This window comes from Marmota flaviventris, chromosome 11, assembly GCF_047511675.1.
Source record: "Marmota flaviventris isolate mMarFla1 chromosome 11, mMarFla1.hap1, whole genome shotgun sequence".
Classification (NCBI taxonomy): Eukaryota; Metazoa; Chordata; class Mammalia; order Rodentia; family Sciuridae; genus Marmota; species Marmota flaviventris.
The window spans coordinates 28,261,436-28,288,002 of record NC_092508.1 but is presented as its reverse complement, the minus strand read 5'-3'; the positions used below and the strand labels follow the sequence as shown (position 1 = coordinate 28,288,002).

At 38.7% G+C, this 26,567-nt stretch overlaps 1 long non-coding RNA gene across 1 annotated transcript in view; it reads right to left on the bottom strand.

The window, feature by feature from the left end:
• Positions 1 to 26,567, bottom strand: part of LOC139707705 (uncharacterized) — a 115,989-nt gene that overhangs the window by 17,424 nt on the left and 71,998 nt on the right. The window contains exons 2-3 of the long non-coding RNA XR_011709166.1: positions 15,884 to 16,033; positions 13,327 to 13,394 (exon numbers count right to left, since the gene is read on the bottom strand). This is a non-coding gene — a long non-coding RNA (uncharacterized lncRNA). The remainder of the gene's footprint in view (positions 1 to 13,326; positions 13,395 to 15,883; positions 16,034 to 26,567) is intronic.

The following is a 26,567-nucleotide window of genomic DNA, read 5'->3' as shown; positions in this document are numbered from 1 at the left end:
CCACCTCCTACAAGCCCATTCAGTCATGAACTCATCAGTAGATTAATCTGTTAATGAGATTAGCACCCTCACTTCCCAAAAGCCTCACCTTTAAACACTGTTACACTGGGAACCAAGGTTTCAACACATGAACCTTGTGGGACATTCTAAATCCAAATAATAATACCATAGCCCCCCTTTTTGTCTCTTCACATGTTCACATGAGGTAGTAATGGGAGTCTCCAGAGTGGGATTGTTTTCATGAGTATATTAGTTTTCTAGAGTGCTATAGCAAAGTACCACAAACTTGGTTTGTGAATACAGAATTGTATTCTCCCATCATGCTGGAGACTATGGAGGATTTCTCTAGAGAAGTCTGAAATCAATGTGTTCACAGGACAAGGCTCTCTCCACAAGTTCTAGGGCAATATCCTTCCTTGATCCTTCCTTGACTCTTGCAGCTTTTAGTAATTCCAGGTGTTGCTTGACTTAAAACACATAACTCCAATTTCTGCCTGTCTTCATGTGGTCTTCTCCCCAGGGTGTCACAAGTCTTCTTCTCTACTCTTAGAAGGAACCCAGTCATTGGATTTGCCCTATACTAGGAATGATTTCACCTCAAAATCTTTCATTTCATCTGAAAATAACCCTAATTCCAAATAAGTTCACATTCCTAGATACCAGGGGTTCGAATTTAGACATATCTTGGGAGAGGGGTTGCAATTCAGCCTACTACAATTAACAAACATGGAGTACACAAACTCTCTAACTCTGAGCTCATTCTGTGATTTGTGATCATATACCTTGTCCCTAAACCTCCAAGACAACAATCTCCATTCTTGTTCTTGCCGTCCCCATCCAACCTGCCAAACCACTTGCCCTGCCCATGAATCAGGGTAGATCCTTTCCTCAGGCTCTCTCTATCCACATGAAGTGATCAATAAGAGGTAATGAATTGAAGGAAAGGTGTACAGTCTAGATCTTCACCTTGAATTGGAGAAGGACCATAAAAAGGAGCTGAAGTAACCTCCCTGCAGCTCCACAAAAATACACAACTGGTATCCCAAATATTATGTTACCGAGGACATGACATCCTAACCCAATTGATGATTGCTAAATATTAATGCTTCTAGAGTATTTATATTTTGGACAATTATGCTGAAGTAATTATTTTTTCTAGAGACATAAGACTAATATACACCTCTCTCAATGGAGAGGGACATCCTCTAAATACAATAAATGTTTCCACTATTAATAATTATGAAAAGAAGCCCATCCATCCATCCTCTGGCCTTGGGTTCCTGGAAAAATGGCTTTCTGTTTCCATATAGCACACATTTTCTATTATATAGCATTGCCTCTCGAAATATCTTCAGATAAGGGGAAATGGAGCCCACTATAAAAATACATTTAGGGCCATATTTAAATGCCCATAATAATGCACTGAGAAAACATTTAGCCACACTTTCATGTCAGCATTTTTCTTCTTATCCTCACTGATCATTTGAATTTTAGAAAAATGAAACCAAGAATAGAACTGAGACCTTTTTGTTCCATTACTCGTGAATAAGGAAGACCACACTATCCACCTCCTTTGTATTCTTTCTTCTTTACTAAGAAATTTGTCACTCGTGCTGTTTCTCTGACAATCAATTCATTGATCTTCACCATTCCACTCCAGGAATATTTGAAATGCAAATGAGGTCACAGGTCTCTTTTCCATTAAAAAAGGGTCATTCAGAAACAGTAAAATAGTGCAATTCTATAAATCCACATCTTTCTACCATGTGTACATACTAACCTTTATTTTCTTTAATTCTTTATCAAAGCAAAAAAAAATAATCTGCTAGCAAAAGCATACACTAGTTAATCTCCTAAAATGCAGGAAATCACTATATTGGAAGCATCCTTATCAATTTTACTTGAAACCCCTCGATTTCTTAGACACTAACCATCAGCAGACTTAGCAAAGCTCTTTGTATCTATCATCTACTTCATGCATCATTCATGTAAAAGGTGACCTGGGTCCCATTAGTTGACTAGCTGATCTGAATCTTTTGGGTTACTCAGATAAGTTATTTCTAGTGGTCCTCCTTTTAAAACTAATGGAATAGAACAGAATACATGCTACTTAAAAGAATACCCTGCTGGGTATTTCTCACTAAAGTAAGGCTAATTCTTTTCTGTATTTCGCCTTTCTATCCCACTCTTATTTTTGCTTTCATTCCAAAGGACTGTATTTTTTAAATTTATTTCAGATCCAGGACTACTGAAGATCAATGTCAAGGCCCCAGCTGAGACTCAACATACATGAATTTGAATCAGTAACTGCCCTCTGGTACAAAGCCTCCTTCTCTCAAAGTGCTGCTGTCTTTCCGCTCAAGGGCTTGGTTAAGCCCCATGAGAACAATGACCCAGTCACTTCTTGGAAGCCCTGTTGATCAGAGCCTCATAGACAGTTAAGGCTTTCCCTATAACACCCTATAGATCAGAGTAATTGCTCATTTCCTTATTTGCCATGCAATTATGACTAACCTCAAGTGTGGCTGTGCTTTTTAAAAAAAAAAATGGATCTTGGGAGATTTAAATAAATGGTCACTATTCGGTTTTAAAATCCTCCAATAATACCCCATAAGTTCAGCTCAGAGTTCAAATTCTGAAGCTTAATGCACAGTTTCTAGTGGCTGACTTCTGCCCACCTTCCCACCATCATCTCCTGCCTCTTCCACATGTACATTTTATTTCCACCATACTGAGCAGTTTGGTATTTCCTATGCCTCTGCATTCATGATGGCTGATATGCCCTCACCATCCCTCATCACCCAGACAACTCTTCCTCCTTTTCCAACATCAACCAGTTCAAGCCTTATCTTTCAGATATCATTTTGGAGCTCTGATTCTGACCAAAATATCCCTGCTCCTTGCTTTCAACTGCCTGTGCCCACCTCTAAAAAACTACTCATAAGGTGCCATGCAGTACCTGCTATTACGCTCATCTCTCTGCCATGCTAGTTCAGAGCACCTTCTCTCACTCTTCAATAAAAGCATAACTTTTTGCCAATTCAAATCTAAGTACTAAAGAAATGGCCACTGTGGCCACCTAGTATCTAAAATGAGGATGGCCAACCTGACTGAGATTCAATGTCACATTTGTCAGTACAGATTGAGTATCCTTTTTTCTGAAATGCTTTGGTTAGGAGTGGTTTGGATTTTGAAGTTTTCACATTATACACAATGAGATATCCTGGGAATGGAACCCCATAAAATTCATTTATTGTTTCATATACACCCTAAACAAATATATAAAAGGTAATTTTTTGCAATATGTCTAGAGTACCTACATTTTGACTGTACCCATCCCATGAGGACAGGTGTAGAATTTTCTGCTTGTAGCATCATGTCTGTGCTCAAAAAGTTTCAGATTTTGAGGCACAGTAGACTTTGGAGCATTTTGGGTTTTGCATTTTTCTAATTAGGGATGCTTAATCTATATTCTTAATAAAAGAATTTTTTAAATTAACTAAGGGATTTATCATATTGTTTGCACCTAAAAATCTCACATTATTTAATTAAATTATGTTCATGTAAAAATTATTTTAATGTCTTTTTATATTTTAGTGAAATTTCCAACATGCCTTCTTTAAGTTACAACTTAAGTCTAATAAGCTGACTTTAGCTGTTGTCTTGGGACTTGAACACTGTAATCAAGGGCAAAACACCACCCTATGAAGGAATTATTTCTATGCCCTGTGTTTCATGCTAAAGTGCCCTGATATCTCCTGTCTCAACAGTTTTTATCTTGCTTCTGGCCCTATCCATAATCATAACCTTTTTCCACCTCTTCATTGGCTCAATCTTTCTGTTAGTCAAAACTCCTCTGCAAGTGTCAGCACACATCAAACATCTTAAACAGGTAAACCAAAAAGAGATTTCCTGGGACATATAACTGATCAATTCAGGGCATAGCTAAATCTGGGGGTTGAAATGATGTCATTGGAAACCTGCCTCCTTTTGTCTTTGTTGATTTTATTTTCAAGCATGCTCTGTAACAAAGAGCGATGGCCCCTCCATGGCCCTAGCCTTACATTATCCTTTCTGCTAGCAAATTCCATAATAAACTGTTGCTTTCGTTGAGAGTTGACTGAAAGTCTCAAGGAGAATCTCAACTGTCCCAGCTCAAGTCACATGCCCATCCCTAAACCAATCACTGTGGACCACAAAATGCATTACTTATTCTAATTGGCTAGGGTGGGTCAAGTGCCATCCCCAGGGATGGAAAGACATTTGGTTCCATTTAAAATACAAGGCCAAAAATCCCCATAAGACCAAAGGGTACTATTGCTAGAAAAAGGGTGCAGGGCAGACCAATGCTAGAGATACTCTGCACCTCCCTGCTTGGCAATGTTTTGAGGGGGGAAAAAAAAGCACTCCTTAGCCTTTTCAAAATATTTCAACTCAACAGCTCCTAGTAATACAAGGGAAATATATCAGCCAACATCCTAACAAACACAGAACCAATATATAAAGATTACACATACACACACACTCATTTATACAAGTATACACATATGAGTGTATATGTATGTGTGTGTATATATATATATATATATATATATATATATATATATATATATATTACATGTATACAGACATATATACCAATTGTAGCACACAGATATAAACACACAGAGAGCAATTTATTTCAACAAATTGGTTTACATGGTTGTGGGGCTTGATAAGTCTGAGCTTTATAGGGCAAGCCAGCAGGTTGTAACTCTCAGACAGGAACTGCCATTGTGATCTCAAGACAGCATTTCTTCTTTCTCATGAAACCTGTTTTGCCTTTTAGATCCTTCAGCTGATTAGACGGAGCCCACCAATTATAGAGGGTAATCTCTTTTACTTAAAGTCAACTGATTGTAGATACAATAACCTCAACCCAACCTTCAGGAAAATATGTTTGTTGCAAGACCTCCAGTGCATATGTGAAATTGCAGGTAGTACTGAACCCTATATACTCTTTTTTCCCTATAAATACATAATCATAATAAAAATTTTCTCTATAAATTAGACACCATAAGAGAGGAGCAATAACAACTAATAATAAAATAGAATAATTATAACATACTATAATAATAATTATATGAACGCTCTCATTTGTACTCACAAGTGCACATGCACTCTCACGCTCGTGCTCTCTCTCTCTCTCCCCACCCCCTCTCTTTCAATTGTCAGGTGGCAGGTAGCATACACAGCATCAATAAGCTGGACAAAGCTGTGATGCATGTCCAGGACAGAACAGAGTGAGGTGGCACAAGATTTTATCATTCTATTCAGAATAGTGCTTGATTGAAAACTTATGAATTGTTTAGTTCTGGAATTTTCCACTTAATATTTTCAGAACTCAGCTGACCACAGGTAGCTAAAACCATGGAAAACAACTATAGATAAGAAGAAAGTTACTGTATTAACAACATCTACCAAAGATCTTCACAGCAACGCCTAGATTTGTGTCTAATTGAATAACTGGGTACCATTTTTTTTTCCAGGCTGACTAACCATCTCAGGGAGTTTACATGAGATAGGAGCATCTTTGAGTCCAGTTTGAAGCAGCACTTTTTTTTCTGAAGTCTTGGTTTTTATCTTAAAAAAATTGCATAGTTAACATTTTAGTCTATTCTTTATCTATATTGGTTTTATATATAAGTAATGTGAAGGACTTTTTACCCTTCAAAACTTTGGGGGATAAAAGTAGTGTTTTAGGAAGGTAACCCATGTTCTCCAGGTCTCTTTAATTACTTCTGACACTCCCTCATCCCCAAAGGACTACAGGTATTCTGGGTGAGAAGTACAGACCTAGCAGACAATTTTTGTGCCTCAGCTACATGTGCTAAGCCCACCTCCAGGGTCAGCTCCAGGTGAAGTGGACAGGACCTGGGTCAGCCCTTCAGGTCCCATGGGGGGCTCCAATTTTCTGCCTTGGCCAACAGAGCTCTCTGTCCAAGAAGGATAGTGAACGAAATTGCAGGGTAGTTCACTCTCTTCCAAAGGAGGGCAGTTGTGGTGAACAAATGACCCCTCCGTGAAACAAGTTAGAGACAGCCCCCAAGCTTCATCAGAAGGTCCCAGAGAGATTGAACCCCAGTTTCCCACAGTGTGGAACAGCTCAGGAATGCTCTTTCATTTGGCTTTTCTTCCATATTTGTTTTGGTATCTCCATGCCCATGCTTCTGTTTCCTGAGATTATTGCCCAAGTAAATTACTTATGCTCACCTCTTAGTTGGAGGGAAAGCCCCTCAAAAGCCAATAGGCATCTGTTCTTTGTGTCATTTGAGCCTTTAAAGCAGTGGGATTACATAAGTTTAGAAATCTCCCCCACAAAACTGACAATGACATGATAGCCAAGTGACAGCTCCTTATGCAGACTCACTACTGTAGTTGGTAGACATAGAAAGCCCAAGGGCCACTTTAATGGTGTCTACCTTTCCTTTAGATATTGGAGGACAAATACACCTTTGCTTATGCCATAGTTCTACTCAGCCTGATTTCTATGTCACCCCCACCTCCAATCTACCTACTCCAACCTGGCCCCACCCCACACTCTGCAGCCTCTCTATCCATCTGTCAAACTGCCAGTCATTCCTGACTGCACTCTGTTCTATAGCTCTTGATCCAATAGGAAAGATAAGACCAGAAGACAATAAGCCATAGGAAGGCAGGGCCTAGGTCACATTCTCCTGTATCTCCTCTCATCCAAATTCTTTTCTCTCCAATGCACCCAAGAGCCTTATTACCATCCATACCGTAAATACTCTTTAATGTGTGTGGTATTGATAAATGAGCAAATTACATTTTAAGTCTTTCACTTGCTCCATTCAATATGAATGATAACTGTTTTCTCTTTATAAAACTTCTTTAACACAAAGAAACAAATTACTGAAAAAATTTTTTGGAAAAATTCCAAGTATCGCTGGACATGATAGCACATGACTATGATCCCAGCAACTCAGAGGCTGAGGCAGGAGGATCTCAAGTTTGAGGGCAGCCTTAGCAATCTAGTAAAGTCCTAAGTAACTTAGCAAGAATCTGCCTCAAATTAAAAAATGAAATACACTGGGGATGTGGCTCAGTGGTTAAGCTGCCCTGGGTTTGATCTCTGGTTTGAGAAAAATGCCAAGTATCTAGCAATCTATAAAATAATGTTTCTGTCTATAATAATACCGGTATTGAAGCAATTCATATGCTCAATATTATGGTCCAAATTCCCACTTGCAATAAAGTTTGTGATTTTAATTAACGCACAGAGTTTTTGTATGGCACTATGCTGGATGCTTCTGAATATTTTTATCAGGAAACTGGCATGATGAGAAGGGAAGGCTAATTTAGTTGTGTTGGCATGTTAGACACATTGTAGAGTGAAATATCTTAAGGTTGGGAAACCTTAGAATTACTGTAATAGTCCAGGAATGAAGTAAGATGATGACAATGAAATTGGGAATGAAGAATGGACATTCTAAGGAGAGAGATGGGAAGACTCAGGTTATTCAGTTGCTAGGAGGAGAGAATTCCAACATTTGAGAGTGTGTGACTGAGAAGGAGAGATGATTCTAAAGGAAACTGGAGGAGGAGCTGGGGTGGGAGATATTCTGATGAGTTAGTTTTACACTCATTAAGTTTAAAATTATGGAAACATTCAAGTTGGCAATGTCCCTTAGGCAGATGAAAATGGGGAAACGACACTCAGAAATCATGAACAAAATTCAGATTTAGACACTGCAGTTTAATGGGGGATCAGAAGAATCCTGTTTCTTCCAAATCTTGGACTGTGCATCTGCGTGATTACAGACCTCCCCCAAAAGAAGGTTCCTTCAGCCTATGGTCTTCTGACTACCCAAGTGTTTTTCTCTGCCCGTAATCTGTAAAGGTATAAAAGTTAGGGGAAAGGTAGCCATTCTCTTCAAAACAACCATGCCTCTTCAGTTGCCACTGTTTTTCATCTCCTGGTTGCTAGAAGTACACCCTCGTCAGCAAGCCCGCAGCAGCACACTCCCACCACTCATGCCTGACCTTCATCTGTATTCTAGCTTGAGGGGGTTCATTAAGTTGGGTCAATAGATATTTACTGAGCACATAATATGGCCCAGAAACTGTGCTCTCACATGTAGGATATAAAGATGATTATCATGTGCTTTCTGCCCTGAAGAAACTGAGTCTGCAAGGAAGACATAAACAAGTACATAACGACAATTATAGAATAATGGAGGAAGAGCTTACTCTGCTTACAGGGTTGAGGGAAGGTTTAAGGAAAAGAGATGCCTGGAAGGACACCTAAGGGATGCTCAGATGGACAATATAAAAAATAAAAAATAAAAAAAAACAGGGATTCCAACCAGAAGAGAGACTGTTTTGGAGACACAGGAGCTAGGAATGACATGGTCCACTACAGGAACTGAAAGAGGCTCCCTTAAAGGTCAGCTGGTACATAAGATGTGAGGTAGCAGATGGCTGGGGATGAAGCTTAAGCCCAAGGACCAAAGACGGTAGTCCTTGTTACAGAGGTTTTTAATTACAGGGCACCAACATGCAGAGTGGAGGCCCATCACAAGTAAATTTCACATCTCTTAATGTGATTTAAGCTTGGAGCATTAGACATTTCCCGATCACTGAAGGTTTTTCTGAACTCTTTGGGCACAAGCCACACCCTCAGATTCAGCAATTGTAATGAGGATCACCAAGTTTCTTATTCATCTAACCTGCTTTTCCTCCTTCCTCAAGATTTTATCCATTCTCATCCTCTCTCCTATGCCCTTTGACTCCTATATTAGTTGTGAGTAACAGAAACCTATCCAGACAAGTAAAAACCAAAAAATTGAGTTTATCATTAGGGTATAGAAGCACATTATGGAAATTCAAGATGGAAATGCACCTCAACCACAAAAGAGAGTGGATCCAGGAGGCAGAAAACACCTAAAAGTATGCCTCACCTCTTAACTCTGCTTCTGTCTGAATGTTATAGAGACCAAATAGTGAAGCTAAACAGACATGCTCGGCATCTTTGGTGTGCACTGCAAAAATGAAATGCCCACCCCACAGCAAGGCAGCTTTCAAAGGTCCCACTCCCCAGTAAGCATCTGATCGTTTTTCTGACATTCTCAATTTCAAATATGCAGGGAAGGGACTCAGGTGAAGTTTGGGTTTGGGGAATACCCTTGAACCAAACCATGTGACTAGAAAGCAGAGACACCCTGTTAGAAATTATACCATGGGGCCAGTCACTGTGACCAACTGGGCCTGTGAAGAGGTTCATTCCCATATGGACAAATTCTCAAGGAGATGTTCATAACAGATCATAGTCCCAACATATCATCACCTGAGCAACTAATTCAGGGAGGAGCTCCCAAATCCCTCACCAGGTCCTCTACTGACCTGATCCTAGGGAATGTCCTAATTTTCCTGAGTTGGGCCTCCCATACAATTACCACATCAATATTCTTTCTCTGTCCTTCATCCTGGTTTCTTCACCTAACTGTGATCTTTAAATTAGGTTTTGAGCCTCCACTGTCCTTCACTCACCTTCCTCAACACAGAAGTCCCATCCTCCTATCATGGATCCACCCAAACCAGGTAAATGATAATCCTTAGGTAAAAGTTCAGGACAACCTATTACACAAAAACCTTTTGCATTCATTTAACTATCAATTCCACTATTCTTAAATGGTCTGGAAAATCTCAAGTTAATAATAATTTGGGGTGAAAGTTTATTTTTCAGCACACTGTAGGCAGTTCTCACTGTGCTCATTTCTGTGTTAGCTAAGCTGTGTGCATGTCAGAACCATATCCTCTCTTTTGCACAACTCCAAGGTAACACTCTCGGGTTACCACTGAACAGCGTAAAATGACGATATAATTTGATTAATGGACTAACAGGCCAAAGATTATCCTACATAGTCGTGCATCTACCAGCCCAAGAGTTCCCCTATTCTGTTCAATTTTCTCCTTGAGTCCTATAGCCTTTTTCGACATCAGAAATTAAAGAGGCTGGTGGGTGGCAGGGCTGGGAGGTTTCTCGAGCTACCTTCCTTGCTCACTTATCCTGTCAATTTTCATTGTTACCCTTTTATTGTCATCAAGTTTATGAGAGAAAAAGATGGCATCATATTAAGGCATAATTAGGATAATAAACGGGAGCTGTGGTTTGTTTTTGGACTGATTCCAATTGGGTAGCACACATAATCACCTCTAGCTGACTGCTTGATGATTATGACTTTGACAAAGTGGCATTATTTACTGCTAATGGATGAGATGATGATTTATTACTAATTACTCTCTTTTTCCACAATTTTTATATTATGTTAAATGAAGGATTACAGTTAGGGTAATAAATATTCACTAGGAAAAAAATGTCTAACAGCAGAGTTCATGAAACTAGACCCTGAATAGAAGAGCCATTTCAATACCCAGGACCAGACCACAGAAAAGTCCTGACTTCAGGAGTCTCCATCCAACTGTTTCTTCAAATCACTCCATCTACTTACCCTTGGCTTCATTCTCTCTCCCTGCTGATGAGACATTAGTGAAAACTCAGGTGGAAAAGTTGGAAAGTGACACCTCCCCTGAGTCAGTTTGGAGTTCCAGAATCTCCTGTGGGTGGGATGGGGGAAGCAGAAATCTCCCTAAATGGGGATTAAAAATGAATGTAAAAACTAGTCCTTTCCAGAAACATGACTGTGCTGAAGAAGAATCTAGTAACAGAGGTGAAAGTAATTGAATGCAAATAAGGGGGCACAACAGGGTTACAATAACCAGTTAATCATACCCTTCTTGGGAGAGAAATAGATGCAGACCATGGTTGTCCTAACTGGAGTGTTGGATTTGATGAGCTAGCGTGGAAACAGAACTTCAGCCCCAAAATTGAATTCAGAAGACCAGCGAAAATAAAGAATGACACTCAGAGCCTTGAGTGTTAGGACAGAAGAGAGAGTCCAAGGTGAAGCTGAGCTGAGAAGGAGACAGATTGAAAGCCCTTTGATGCTAAGAAGCACTTTTTTGTATTTCTTTATCATCTCCACAATGCCTACCACAGTGTCCAAGGCATGGAAAACTCTCTGAAACTTTTCATTGACTGAGCTTTGGCAGGTAGACTGAAACAGTGAGAAGCAACATTCTCCACATGCAGATCAATTAATGACTCATTTTTTTTAAGGTTTTCAGACCACATTCATAAGATGCTATAGTTTTATTATCAGAAACTGCAATATCATCAACTTAAGCATCACTGGAGGTTTTCATTGCAGTTAAAATTTCTTATACTTTATAATTAGTACACACAACAGTATCTTGATTTTAATGTTGTATTCTTGATCAAATTTTATTGTTAAGTTGCTCTTGAAGTTCGTTTATGATAGTTTTCCTTGACCGAAATGTGTAGACCTCTTATTTCAAAATGTGGCTTTTTTTAAACATCTTTTAATACTGTGCATTTTGTTTTGAATTCTATTTTCAGAGAGCCAATATATAAATTGCTTTATTGATATAATATAAAGTGAATTTTATGAAATGTGTATGTGTCATCACTTGAACTGTCAACACAGAGGACTACACACCCCTACCCAACATGGACATGGCTATACTACAACAGTAAACACAACACCAGACTCCTGTCAATGTCCACATGCTCAATAGATCGTAAGAAGTGATATGTGACTTGGGCCATGAAAGATGAGCAGCAGATCACCAAGAACAGAAAAGAGGGAGAATTTTCTAGATAGAACTACTTTTCAAGTCAGAAAGGCTGTCAGAAGACAGAGGGCCAATGTAAGAAAAATGTAAGGTAGAAAGGAAGAAAAATCAAATAGTAAGGTTGTTTAGCGTTAATCTATGCTAAGAATTTTCATAGACGAGTTTTAACTCATGGACAAATGGGAGCTGTAAAGCATGAGAAGAAGAGCACAGTTTTTTCTTGACCTCCATGTCCCATGGTATCCCCGAGAAACTCTAGCAGCTACCCAAAGCCACTTAATCCACATCTGCCGTGTCAACTGGCATAAATATGTGAATATAACTGATAACACATCCTCCACACATACTTTAAATCATCTCTAGATTGCTTATATTACCTCATACAATGTAAATACTGTGTACATAGTTGTTATACTGTCTTATTGAGGGAATCATGAAAAAAAGTCTGCATATGTTCAGTACAGTCACTTTTTTAAATTTTCTTTTTCTTTCTTCTTTTTTTAGAAAAAGCATATAGGGCTATTTAATTCAATGGAAGTATACTCCCAGGTGCATGAAGCAGACTACCTCTTGAAATATATTTTCAGTCTTCATTTGGTTGAATCCACAAATGCAGAACCTGCAGATAACAAAGGGCCAACTCTAATATAATTTTATCTGTATTTTAGAAACCAGGCACTACATAGAGTAGAGGATAGATTTTAAAGAAAAGAGAACTCTTAGACCAGTTGAGACCCAAGTGAAAAGGTAAGAGCTGAGCCATCCAGACAAAAATGAAGGGCCCTCCAGGGATGATTCAGCAGAATTATTGTGACATAACTTACTAAATATGTGAGCAAAAAAGTAAAGAGATGATCTCAACATTTCTAATTTGACCTTGAATTCTCATCCTGTGCATAAGAAATTTTGTGTGAAAGCATTCCAAAACTTTTTGAACTACTTCTCCAATAGGCCCAATAGTCTTCTAAAGAACTTTGGGCTAAACTGAGTAAGTAAATACTTATATACCATAAAGGAAGAAAAACTAGCATTCTTTAGGTAACTACTGAATGCTGGCTTTAGGCTAAACACTCATATTTAGTCTTCACAAAAGGCCTGTGACAAAAATATTATTTTCTTTTTACAAAATGAGAAGCTAATGCCCAGAAAAAATTAAGAACCTACCCAAGCCATTTAGCCAGCAAGTGGCAGACCCAAAATATTCAAACTCAAGATTTGGGACTTTGAAAGATATATTTTTCTACCATCTATGTTGCCTCTCAGTAGAATAAAATGTATCTTAATAAAACTCTACATACTTGCAAGTTATTTCACCAAACACAATTCAAAAAACTTTATGTTTTCACTCTGGAAATAGTAAGAACAGAAATTAAATAGTTATTCTAAAATTCCAAGTATGCACAAAACTCGGATGCCCAAAGTTCTATTAGCAGCATTAAAACTGGCTGGTGAAACAGCCCTTAAAATGGCTTTGTGTTAGTTCCTTTGTATTTCCCAGTAGTGTTATTAGTAGCAATAAGAATTACTTACAAACAAAATGCACCACTTTTAATGCAGATTCACATTTAGTCGGAAAATCTCAATAAACATATATTTCTACAAACTTACCAGAAAAGATTCTAACAGGGTATGGCTTGGTTGGATGCTTGATTTGTGTCTTTGTCCACGTTGTGCATCTATAACATATAAGATGGGATGGATAATTTATAAAGAACAGAAATTTATTAGCTCACAACTCTGAAGGCTGGGAAGATAAAGGCACTAGCAGATTTGATGTCTGTTGAGGGTCACATCTCTGCGTCAAAGATGATACCTTGAATGCTACATCCTCCAGAGGGAGGGAAACGCTGTTCCTCAATGGAAGAAGAGTAAAGATGATCAACACACTGGAGAGAGCTTTTTTATTGAGGCTTTACTCCATTTATGAGGGAAGAACCCTCATGACTTAAACAATTTCCATTAGGCCCCACTTTCCAACACCGTGGCGTCAGGGATAAGTTTCCAGAACATAAATTTGTTGGGATGCAAAAATTCAAACCATAACAGTTGGATTAAGATACCCCACACCAGGTTCTTCCAGGATAGTACAAGGAGGATTTAATACAGGACAGATGGCTAATTTTACTGTGCAAATGATTGATTAGCACAACTGAATCTTAGTGTTCAAAAATTTGGTGTGGTACCAGCCTTCCCATACCAACTCTTACTTATAGGTTTTGAACCTCCAGAACTATAAGATTCTATCCATTTAAAAATATGTATTGAGGGACTTAGCTGGGCCAGCCATGTTCTATGTGCTGTAAATAATATACAGTGATGAACAAGATAGTCAAACATGGAATTTATATTACACAGATGGATAGTGTACTGAAGAGAATCCAATGACTGGGCAAACAAACACAGAAGATTCCAGACCACAGAGTCATGCAGACTATTCAACCAAGGGAGGAGTCAACATTAAGAATACTGAAATTAAATATTTTTCCATCTTTCCACTATTTTAATCTACCTAATTCCTGTTTCCATAATCATATTTCTTGATTTGGTAATAATAGGTTTAATGTTTGAATAAGAAGAGAACAAGATATCTGGGCTTTCAAAATATCTTGCTTCACCTCTAAGAACATGTAGAATAGGGGCTGAGATTGTGGCTCAGTGGTAGAGCATTCACCTAGCACATGCAAAGCCCTAGGTTTGATCCTCAGCACCACATAAAAATAAAAATAAATAAAATAAAGATACTGTGTCCAACTAAAAAAAATAAATATATTTTTTAAAAAGAACCCTGTAGAATAATCTGAATAAATACATGAAGAATACATGCACTCATACTTTATTTTTCATTAAAGAAACATGAGATTGAGCCAGGTGCAGTAGCACACACCTGTACTCACAGCTACTGGGAAGATAGAAGCAGGAGGATCACAAGTTTGAGGCCAGCCTGGGCAGCTTAGTGAGGCCTGTCTCAAGAAAAGGGGAAGGATAGATGGGGATGTAGCTCAGTGGTAGAGCAGTTGTGTAACAGGTGTAAAGTCCTGGGTTCAACCCTCAGCACTGCAAAAAAAGAAGAAGGAGGAGGAGGAGGAGGAGGAGGAGGAGGAGGAGGAGGAGGAGGAGGAGGAGGAGGAGGAGGAGGAGGAGGAGAAGAAGAAGAAGAAGAAGAAGAAGAAGAAGAAGAAGAAGAAGAAAAGGAAGGAAGGAAGGAAGGAAGGAAGAAAGAAGGAAGGAAGGAAGGAAGGAAGGAAGGAAGGAAGGAAGGAAGGAAGGAAGGAAGGAAGGAAGGAAAGGAAGGAAGGAAGGAAGGAAGGAAGGAAGGAAGGAAGGAAGGAAGGAAGGAAGGAAGGAAGGAAGAAAGAAAGAAAAGAAAGAGAAACATGAGAACTTTAGTGCCACAAATTATTCTGTGCCATGACTGGCATTAATTGAAACTTCCTCTGATGTCTCCAAGGCTAAAAACCAAGGTGAGAACAGGAATTATACATTCCATATTTCAAAGACCCTCCCTGCAGGACAAAGAAGCGGTCATAATTAGTCCTGGGGATTTTATCCCATCATTTTTAGTCTGCTGGCATAACAGAGAGACAGCACTTTAGGGGAATTTATGGAAGTGGTTTTTTCAGTCCCTGTTCCCATTGAAAAGGATATTGAGATAGTGTGCCTGCCTCAACTCCATGCAAAGACCTTCAGCCAAGTAGGAGAGGATCTGATACCACTTGTAACATCTTAGTCCATGATATAATAATCTTAGGGAAGGGGGCAAGAAAGAGTTCTTCAGAGAACCTGGGCTATCCTGCAAGATAGGAAATGTCCCTGGAGAATAAGCAAGCAGAGAGGACATGATTCCCTGGGCCTTGTGAATATAACAGGGAAGCCATTGTGAAAAGGTTCTGCATGCATAGCTTGGAGACCCTAGCAAAAGAGAACTTAGTGGGGTATATTGCCAGAGCAAAGAACTAGGAGAGTGTCACAAGAGGTTAGCCAGGACAGACATTATCCAGTGCAGAACAGAGTCCTCTGAGTGTGTGAGTAGTTGATGAGAAGGACTCCAAATTACCCACAAAACACACCCCTGTGACATATAAAGCACTGGGTCACCTGCCACACAAAGAACACTGGTGCCCAATTATATGAGTACCAGCCAAGTTAGAAGCTCTGTCACTCTTACCTGTCCTCCATCCTTGTCAGTCTCACTCTGCATGAGTCCAGGAGCAGTCTGCTGAGTGGAGAATGGAGACCATGTCTCACTGCCTGTCTATAGCCCTGAGGAATCAGGTCCTGTCAGCAATGGGGAACACATTGGAGAAGGAGTTTCGATCTGATGAAAAATTGGAATTTTATATTAGATTAGGCTGTGCTATCTTATTTAACACTTGAAAATGAGCTTGTTTGTTAATAATAACTTGGAAATTGCCTGAAAAGCTATGAAATCTATCCAGGTTGCCACCAAGGAGGCAGAGAAGGGAAATCTGATCAAGTATAATGAGGAGCAGTTGTGGAAGAAAAATGAAAGTTGTTTCTTGGTTAAGCCCTGCCAAGCCTAACACCTTTTAATAAACCAGCTACAGTTAAAATGATGAAAAAGCCACTAACAAGATGTTGAGTTACACTTAAGGCATATAGTAAGATCATAGCCCACACATCCAAGAGTCCTTTCTAGTCAAATGTAATTTCAACATATCTATAACCAAGTAAAATGAGTTTTTAAGAAGACTGAAAGTGATGTCCAAACAATTTACACATAAGTTATAAAAAAATAAATTTAAGGAATTTTTTAAGAAAAAGCAAACTAATTCATATGAGGCTAAGACCAGGAAGCTGGTGTTACCAGTGAAGCATATTTACTAGATATCTTCAATGTGCTAAGTGGTATTTAGAGGCATGAAAAGAATTAGAAAATATGGTTTTCCTATTCTTTGAACCAGCTGGATAAAATAAATCCATGCTTTAAAAAAAAAAAAGACACACTAGGGAAAAGAATAATAGAGAAAGTAAGTATAATCAAGTGTTGTAATAGGGTGAGAGGAGATAGTCCTATACGGAAATGCACAGGCAAGAAGGTGGAAGCACAGTGAAGAGGATTTGTTTAATGACAAAAGGGGAAACAGACCATCCAGAAAGATAGGATTTTGAAAATGCTTTCCTGAGGCAGATTACAAAGCTTGAAGAGAGATGATCCACTATAGTCAATAGAGATTTCCATTATATGGGCATCTGTTGGTAGTCTCATTATGGAAAACTCAAGCACCTAAGTAGCCTTGCTGAGAATTTCACTATGGGAAGGATACCATGGGGAAATAGTTAATAGGTGTTTTTTTTTTTTCCTAACTAGAAAAGGAAAATGAGTTGACAATCTTAACCATCAGAATGCTTCACTGAAAGTGGTATTTAGGACTTCTAAACACCTTTCAGTGTTTAATCAATGGAGATAGCCTGGATTTTAATAACTGTGCCTAAATTTACATTAATGAAATAATGAAGACTGAAGGGTAACCCAGTCAGAGAAACTATAGAGAATTTAGTTAGGTGTTTCTTTGAATTCAAATTAGACCAGGACAAAGAATCTTTTGTCCAAAACTCCAGCAGGCTCTTTGCTCTCCACAGTAACACATGGCCTTGGTTTTAAGTGTACCGGTAAGTCAATCCCTTGATCTGAGTTTCTTTGTGAAGCAACTTGGAAATTCTAAGAAGACATTCCAAGTTGCATGGATTTAGCAGTATTAATGATGGTTTTAGTGGTGTAAGTGATGCAACTCTGGGAAGAGAAGCTTTTCTGCCTTACTCCCAGAGGGTAGATCATTACATAATAACCCATCTACCTCCATGTTGCAACTTGTGGATTTGCTGTCCAATAATAATGAGAAGTTGTCCACGTTTTAGATTTACCAAAGCTCCTGAAAGAGTACACTCTGAATATTGGGGAAGGCAGTTCAGGTTAGATTTTTGTCAGTTAGTGCATATTACATTATGCTGACCCAGATATTCCAATTTCAACTGTTTTCCACATGTACTAGAAAATACTGATATCAGCAAGCATGTGGCCTGGCAAGCTGGGAGTATTAACCTGTGGTCCCACCAGGATTTTTCATCATTTTAACATGGCCTTAGCTGTGGTTAGCAAAGTTGCACTATTCTTTCTCTTTGGGTGTGACTCCTCTTAGTCCTCCACTTATAACAGAGAGAAGGGAAACCTATACACAGAACAAGGCCTTCTCTGTCTTTTTTTAATCCAGAAACATTCAATTATTAAAATTTTTCTTCGTTTTGTTTTGTTTTGCATTTACAAGAGATAGAGTTGTATTCTGAAACATTGTTCTAGGTCTGATTATTTTCTGAAGAAAATAACCCTATACTTCAGCAAAACCAATTAGTCTTTTCTTTTACCACAATATGTAAGCTGTGGATTATAATGGACCAACAATTCAAACCAAAATTATAACTTCTGATTAAGTAATATGGCCAGTCTATGGAAAATGATGCTGAGTCTCCAGTGTGAGAACCCATTCCTGAACAATGTGGAGCCCAAGATGGTAGCCACTGTTTGTAGAAGTAGTATAATATTTTTTGTCACTTTAACTCTTTAGTAACTAATCCTACAAATCTTGCAGCCAAAGTCCATTCAAGGAAATTAAGAAGGTGTGACAAGAATCAGGAAGTAACAGATAAATTCTGGGGTGCAAAAGACAGCACTGATTGGTTCATTCTACAAATGTTTAGGAGAACGTACCATGTGCCAGCTGCTGAGAAAAGAGCAGTGAATTATACCTGAGTCACACCTTGACTGCTCTTCCAGTGGAGGAATAAATGCTAAGGGAGAATTATTACAGCAATCATCTCACATATCCAGTTTCAGAAATACCAAACACTTCCATTTTAGGCAGAGAACTGATAATTTGCAGAAGGCATACACACATCTCTGCTTACAAAAATCTCAGAGTAGTCATGATGGTTAAAGGGACAACTATTTCTCAATACAATTTCCCTAAGCAGTCTATGAAAAATGCAAGTGTTAATGTCTGCCTCTAAGAACCTCAAAGGTTCTCTCACAAGCCCCTTTTGATGAGCTCCTCATTTACAGGCTCCAATATTTAAACAAAGTGACCTTGAAATGTGGCCACAAATGAGTAGTCCAAGAAAGAATACCTGATCTAAAATCAGCAATCTATTGGCTGGTCTGACATAAGAGCTCAGTGTTACAGAGGTCCCCTACACTGGATGATGACTTACTGACCCTGTCAGATCCCCTTGGGGAGTTTAAATTTAAGACACACCATTGAAGAACAGTGAAGGGATCTAACCTTCTTTGCAAGCTAGCAACGTATCTTGTCCCACTTCAATGGAAACTAGTAGAAGACACAAGACACCTGGGTCAGAAACAAAGAACTTACTATAACTTAGCAAGCATCAGCTTCATATTTGCCTCAGTTTTCCTTTTCTCTATCCCTCTATATCTCAAGAGAGGCAATAAAAAAACAGTCATTTCATATAATAGGTTTGCATCCCACCTGAATAAAACTGAACCTAGAAAACCTACAACCTTTATAATGGATTTCTCAAAAACCTGCCCTATCTTTTCCCAAAACAACCTTTATTATACAAATTAGCAAATGTAGATGCCTCTGCTCTGGATGGTAACACTATCATTATCTTCTAAGGCTGTTCACTATGAAAATACCCATGAACAAATAATACAGAACATAAGCTGTCAATGCCTCTGAGCACAAAATGCAAAAGACCCACAGAGAATCATCTTCCAACAATAGCAGAAATAGCAAGTTGTAGAAACTAAGAGACATACATCTAGTGCTAACAAGAAGCAGCAAAAGCCACACAGTAGAGAAAAAGAAAATAGGAATGAAAGCTATTTCATAGCACCAGGAGAGAAAAGCAAGACAGGACATGAATCTTCATGCCAATGGAAGTATATTTCTAAACATGAACTAGAATCATATTCACCCATCAAAATAGCTGGTGCAGGCTTTATAAAGAAGTTCCAAGAAAGTGGGATCATTTTGTTTGAGAGTGGAAACTTCTCCCATTATCCACTAACCCACCCTCTATCACTACAGTCAAGAAGTCAAGCTGGACTCTCTGGCCTATGGGTTTTGTGGGAGCTTGGTATCATACAGAAATGGGCTAAATACTGGAGATGATTCACCTCAGAAAGCAAAGCAACTTGGAAAGCCTCTCCATCACAGTAACCATTTATGTTAAAGAAATCGATTTTGCACTGTTTTCAGCATCCTGCATTTTATCTCTTACTTTGCATCTTAATCCAAACTTTTCCTCTAGACAAGAAATGTTTATTGTTATTTGTCACTAGTTATAATGGTCAGATGATTCTAGATACACTCTTGTTAAAGTCAACACAACAATTATCTGAAAGGAGGATACATAATTATTTTAGACACTAACTTGACCTCTGTTTCCAATTTGTCTAGTTATGGTTAGTACATGGTACCTTATCTCCAAAAAACAAATATCCCAAATTTTTACATTAAGTATACAGTCAAACTAGGCATCTTAAGTTGTTACTACCTCTTATTTATATTGAATTAAACATTTTATTCACTCCTACAACAACAACAATAAAAAAAAAGCATCCTGCTCATTGATAATTAGATGTTTTGCTTCATTTGGATTTCCTCCAACAATCTTCTGTTCATATCCAGCTCTTTATAATTAATTATCCTCTTGCTGAACAACTGAAAACTGAAGTCTGACCAAAGTACATCTCATCCCACACAGATGTCCTAGTTACTCCACAAAAGGTTAATTAATCATAAGAGGTGCTTTAGAGCAGGAGGCACTGGAAGAAATTCAGACCCAGTTTCTGGCAACATAGAAAAACCACCATCATGCCCCTTGTTATTGAGCTCACACTGAGAGAACTGTTTCAATGGAACAAAAATCCAACTGCACAAAATAGCTGGTATATATAATATCACGCCTCAGATAATGGAGCGTGCCACTTCCCCGTCACTGGTGATACAGAAGCCCAGCCCACCTGTGAGGGAAGGTCAACACTGTTTTTGCTCACTTAACTGAGGTGCCTAAAACTCCCAAATCACAACAATGGCAGAAGGAGTCTTCATGGTTCTCCTCTCATTGGCTGGGTGCCATTTTATTATATGAGTGAACCTTCCTCTACACACAGTCTTCCAAATACACCTGGTACTTTCCCAGCCTGAGGTTTTAGTCATGTTAATCTATCCAGTTCAGGAATAGCCTTGCCTTCTTTCACTGTCTATCCAAAGCCTATAATTCAGTCAAGAACCGGTTCAAATAATTCATCCTCATAAACTTTCCTCCAGGACATTCAAATTCACAGGAAGTGCATCCTCTTTTGATCCAGGAGCCCTTGTGGTACATTAGAAGGAATGCTGTCCAGAGAAACAGAAAATAGATGCAATTTTGGCTCTATTCAATGTGTAACTTTAAGCCAGGTGTTTAAGTCCTATGTCAGCTTTCTGTTCAATAAAATGGGAAAACAACTACTATTTTATGGGTTTTACTGTGGTGATTCAATAGAATTAGGTATATGAGACTGTCTTTTTTTTTTTTTTTTTTTTTTTTGATGCTCAGACTATATTCCTCTGCTTACTTGATAATTGATCATTCTTGTGTTTTAGTTTTTAAATTTCATTTGTTTTCTTCCCTTTAACAAGAAAATGTAACAGAAACTTACCTTGGTGGTCTTGGGATAGTAATAAGCACCAAAGTAACTGCCCTTAGAACAGAAAGATGGTTCTGTTTTTCCAGAAAAAAAGGGTGTCATAAATGGTGAATTTTAAGAATCTATGAGAAGATATTTTCAGATCACAAGAAGGAAACATTTGGGGGGAAAGTGAAGGAAAAGAGATCAAGACTCCAAGACCAAGAACCTAAGTCCATCATGGCCAAGCCTTAGGGACTTATTTGTGGCTCTAGAAGTAGCTATGAATTGAATAGAGAAATGTCCAGACAGTGGGTCTTGCTACCAGATATGGCACTCACAGGAGATGGCTCTCTCCTCACCCAGTCAAGGTTTCCCTCTGCCACCGGTACCCTTCTGTAGACACTAAAAGAAACTGCCGATGGACTTCCAGGGAAGTCTCCCCCTGGGAGACAGGAAGAAGAGCTCCCTATCCTGGAGATGGAAAGGAAGCAATGCTTTGGTGACAACCATAAATTTTCCATCATGTCTCATAAACTGTTAGAACATCTTTTCTCCTCAACAGACTCAGAGCTCCTAGAAGCTAAAAGCTAGTTGTATTTTATATTTTTTATATTTCCCTCAGGTTCTGTTTGTTTCCATGGGCTTCACTAGATGAACAACATTTCTCTCCATCTTCCCTCCTTTGTTTATTGTTTAGACAGAGTCTTAATTATATCAAAATGGGTTCTTTTTTTAAAAAAAAATTTAATATGTTCTTTTTTAGTTATACATGATAGTAGAATGTATTTTGACATATCAGACATTCATAGAGTATAACTTCCCATTTTTTTAAAATCAGTATCAGGCACAAAGAAGTGCTCGATATTTGCTAAGAAATAATGTCTATTTTTTAAAAATATTTTTAACTTGTCTGTGGATCTTTATTTTATTTATAGGTGGTGCTGAGAATCAAACCCAGTGCCTCACAAATGCTAAGCAAGTGCTCTGCCACTGAGCCACAACCCCAGACCAACTTCTCATTTTTGTGGGTTGTATATGATGTGGAGCTACACTGGTTATATATTCATATAAGAACATAGGAAAGTTATGTGTGATTCATTCTACTATCTTTCCCATTCCATCCTCCCTATCTTTCCCCCATGTTCCCCTGTCCAATCTTGTGAACCTTCATTCCTTCCTACCTCCCCATTGCAAGTCAGCATCCACATATCAGAGAGAACATTTGGCCTTTGGTTTGAGGGTTTGGGCTTATTTCACTTAACATGATTGCCTCCACTTCCATCCACCTATCAAAAAATACTATAATTTTGTTCTTTATGGCTGAGTAATATTCCATTGTGTGTGTGCGTGTGTGTGTGTGTATCTCACATTTTTTTATCCATTCATCTGTTGAAGGGCACCTAGGTTAGCTCCATAGCTTAGCTATTGTGAATTGAGCTGCTATAAACATTGATGTGGCCACATCATTAAAGTGGGTTCTATATTAGTGTAGAAGTTTGCAAATGGATGTTTTTTCCTTGTTCAATGGTTTACTCCATTTCTCTTGCAAGTTCCCATTGAAATAGGGAATTAACTTTGGAAGAATAAGTAGAGGCAGGATAGAAGCTAGGATATACGGCTCTAAGTTGAGAACAAGAAATGTAACTTGTCTTTCAAATAAAAAAATCTGCTAGCAAGAGTTGGCAATTCTAGTTCATGGGGGCAGCACAGTGGACAAGCTGCTTCTGGAGAGAGTTAGATCTTCCCAGCCTTCTTGACTACCATGTTTAATTCATTTGATTTGGAAGTCAGTCTTAAACTGACAGATTTTCTTCCTGTCCAAAATGTGAACCTGTAAAACATATTGATGATATAAATAACAATTTGCATTCAAAGCACCTTCACTCCAGGATTCAACCATGATTGTTCCAAGTCTTCAGACATAAAAAGGTACTTATCAAAATTATCTTCATTTTCAAGATGCCTAAACTGAGTCAGTGAAGTCAGATATCAAGTTCAGCCACACAGAATTGCAATCTGATTCCATCCTTTTCATATATGTAATTATTATAATTATTATCATTGAACAGCATTTCTGATGCTGACACAGCCAACTTTGCAGAATTCAGCCAGCCCCTGAAATGCAGCCAACAGTGAGGGAGACAATGTTTAATACAAAATAATCCTGAGACCATAGCACTCCCACTTTTGAAAGCCTCAATTTTTTTTGAAATCCCAAATTTATTCATAATGGAAATAAATCACAGAACCTAAGGTACAAAATTATTTCCATGGCTGCTCTAATAAACATCAAAAAAGGCCTTGCCAAGTTCTGGCTATTTTTTAAAGAATAACCTTTATCTGTCCTCATGAAAGGCCAATAAGCAGGTATTATCAGGTTCTAAAAAGAACATACTCAATTTCAAGTCTTCTAAAACCCTACCAATGGCACTTACAGTTAGGAGCATTGAAACCCTGAAAAACTTTCTTGCTGCTCTAAATTTATAGTCAATGATATGGATATCTAGAGATAGAAAAACATGGCATCTATCTCACCAACTAGATTGTTAAGCTGCTCAGGGATCCCAACAGCAGCCAGTGCCTTCCTATATGAATTGGTTTGCTTGGTCATAAAATACTACAACCAGATGTCCTCAACAACAGAAACTTATTTTTACCAATGTTCTAGAGGCTGGAAGTCCAAGATCAAAGTGTTGGCAGGTTTGGTTTCTTCTGAGGTATCTTTCCTTGGTTTGTAGATGTCTCACCATGATCTTTCCTCTGTGTGCATGTGTCTGTGTCCTAAACTCCTCTTTTAATAAGGACACCAGTCATGTTGGATTACAGTCCACCCTTATGATCTCATTTTACCCTAACTACCTCTTTAACAGCCAAATACAGTCACATTCTGAGGTACTAGGGTTAGGACTTCAACATATACATTTTGGGGTGGGGGTAACAATTCAGCCCCTAACATTTTACCTCCCAGGTAGATAGATAACTACTATGGTTTGCTCACTGCTTACAGAGAGGTCCCCATGAAGGCGTGTTGCTTGATGACTCCATGTAAATATTTCAGCCAACTCCGAATGGATGGGAAAGTAATGGTGAGCTTGAGAAATCACGGCCCCATCCTTACCCTTCCAGTTGTAACAATAGCTTCCTTCCTGATTCTGTGCCTATCCTGGTGTCATGAACAATTCCAAAGGGAAGCCTGCAGGACTCAGGGAGCATCCCCTGGAGTACTGAGCAGGGATGAGACTCTTGAAAGCAGGGAAGGCAGGCAGGCAAAGGAACAAGAGAAAGGCCCTGCTGGGATAAAGCAGAAAGGCTTCTCCATCATCCATGGTAAAAGGGTTACTTGCTAGGCATTTTCCTCCAAATTGTTTAAAGTTGTGTAATTGGTGTGCTGGTTGACATGGGAGAAACCTGTGCTGAGCTTCTGTCTTTTATCATGCATGTGAATTTAAGCACATTACTAAAAATCTCTCCAATCCTCATCTTCTTCACCTGTAAAATAGATGTAGCAGCTTTTTGTGAGAATTAAACATGAGAATTGCCTCCAAGTGCACTGCACTAATTGAGCATTCAATTAATGTTAGTTTCTTTCTCTTTCTGACTCCCCTAAAAGTGCAGGCTGGATAGATCACTGCATGAACTTACTTCTCTCTGCCACAGGATATCACATACACTCTTGATTATACAAAGGTTGGCTTCCCCACATCTCTTGTTGAGATTTATAGCTTTGATCTCTAAGATGGTTGGAATATAAAAAGAACAAATAGTACACGAATATTCCCCCAAACTCTCTCTCTAAGCCGCAGAGAGCACTGAGGAAACCACATGTCTATGCGTGTGAGTGTGGGGGTGTTTCAGAGAGGAATTTTCATTTGCTGCAATCTGGCTACTTGTCCCCACTGTAAGAATTAAATTATTTCCAGAGGTCACAGACAAGTCAAGTCAGCTCTTTTATTTAAAGGAACAAGATACAAGATAAAGCCCCAGACAACTAAGAAAAGAAGAAATTGTTTGAGTGGCTAGGCAATCACTGAAGTTCTTGCCAATGACCCAAGGCAGGACTTCACCGCCTGAATAGTTTTCAAGAAGAAATGCAAAGGACACATCTATTTGTTCCATGATTTATCAGGAAGTCAGCTTGCTAGGTGCTTGCTAAGCCTCTGCATTTTACTATGTGGACCCAGCATTGGGAAGGGTAGGGAGGAAGAGAAAGAGGCATCCTTCAGACTCTGCTTGTTTCTCTGTCTGCATCCTGGCAGGAACCCACCAGGCTTGTTTAAACGCATTACACATTTGTTAGACAAAGGGAGCCAAGCTGCTCCAGATGCCTATGGCACTGCACAGGGTTAAGCAATAATAGGAGAACATTCCTACAATTATCATTTAGTCTATGATAGAAATAAAGGAGCCAGCAAAGTTTGTATAGCATCTCTCCAAAGAAGTCTCATTGGAGATGTAGGAAGATTGAAGGAAAAAAGGAGGGGGGTGGGGGATACAATATACAAAAGAATTTTCACAAATACAAAAAATAAATTAAAACCACGAAGATATCTGCAACTACCTGTAACTGTATATCCTGGGTTGCCTTTTTCATATTCTGCAATTTCACTTTCTTGATCTAAGCTACTTTCTTTGAAATTGGTTTGGTCCAATGCCAATCACGTATGCACACATATACAGTCTTCACATTCGATAAGGCTGAAAAGTCTTTTTTAGCCATAAAATCCAGGTTACTGGTGATCAGACATCTAAATGTAACCTTCTAGGATTTTGCTACTTTTCTCTTTCTGAAAAAAATACCTTTTTGACACACATAGGTCATTCTCTGACAAAAAAAAAAAAAAAAGAAGAAGAAGAAGAAAAAAAAAAATACAGCTCAGCAACTGCTTGACGGGAAGAAGCCAAAGCTAACCCATCATAGGATTTGGCAGCAAATACATCCAGACACCCAAATGGGCACACTTATGCAGAAATATGTGTGAGTGCACATGTGTACACATGTGGACACAGTTCTACTCTAGCAGCCTCCACTCCTTCCTGACGGGCTTTGGGAGAAGCAGACTGAACATCTTAAGTATTTTCTGTACTCAAAACAATCCAATTAGATCCATGGTTTCACTTTGAGATATCTTCCAGAAAGGAAGTCCATCTGAAGAGGGGAAGTGGGGAACAATGGCTAGAAATAGATGCTGGGGTT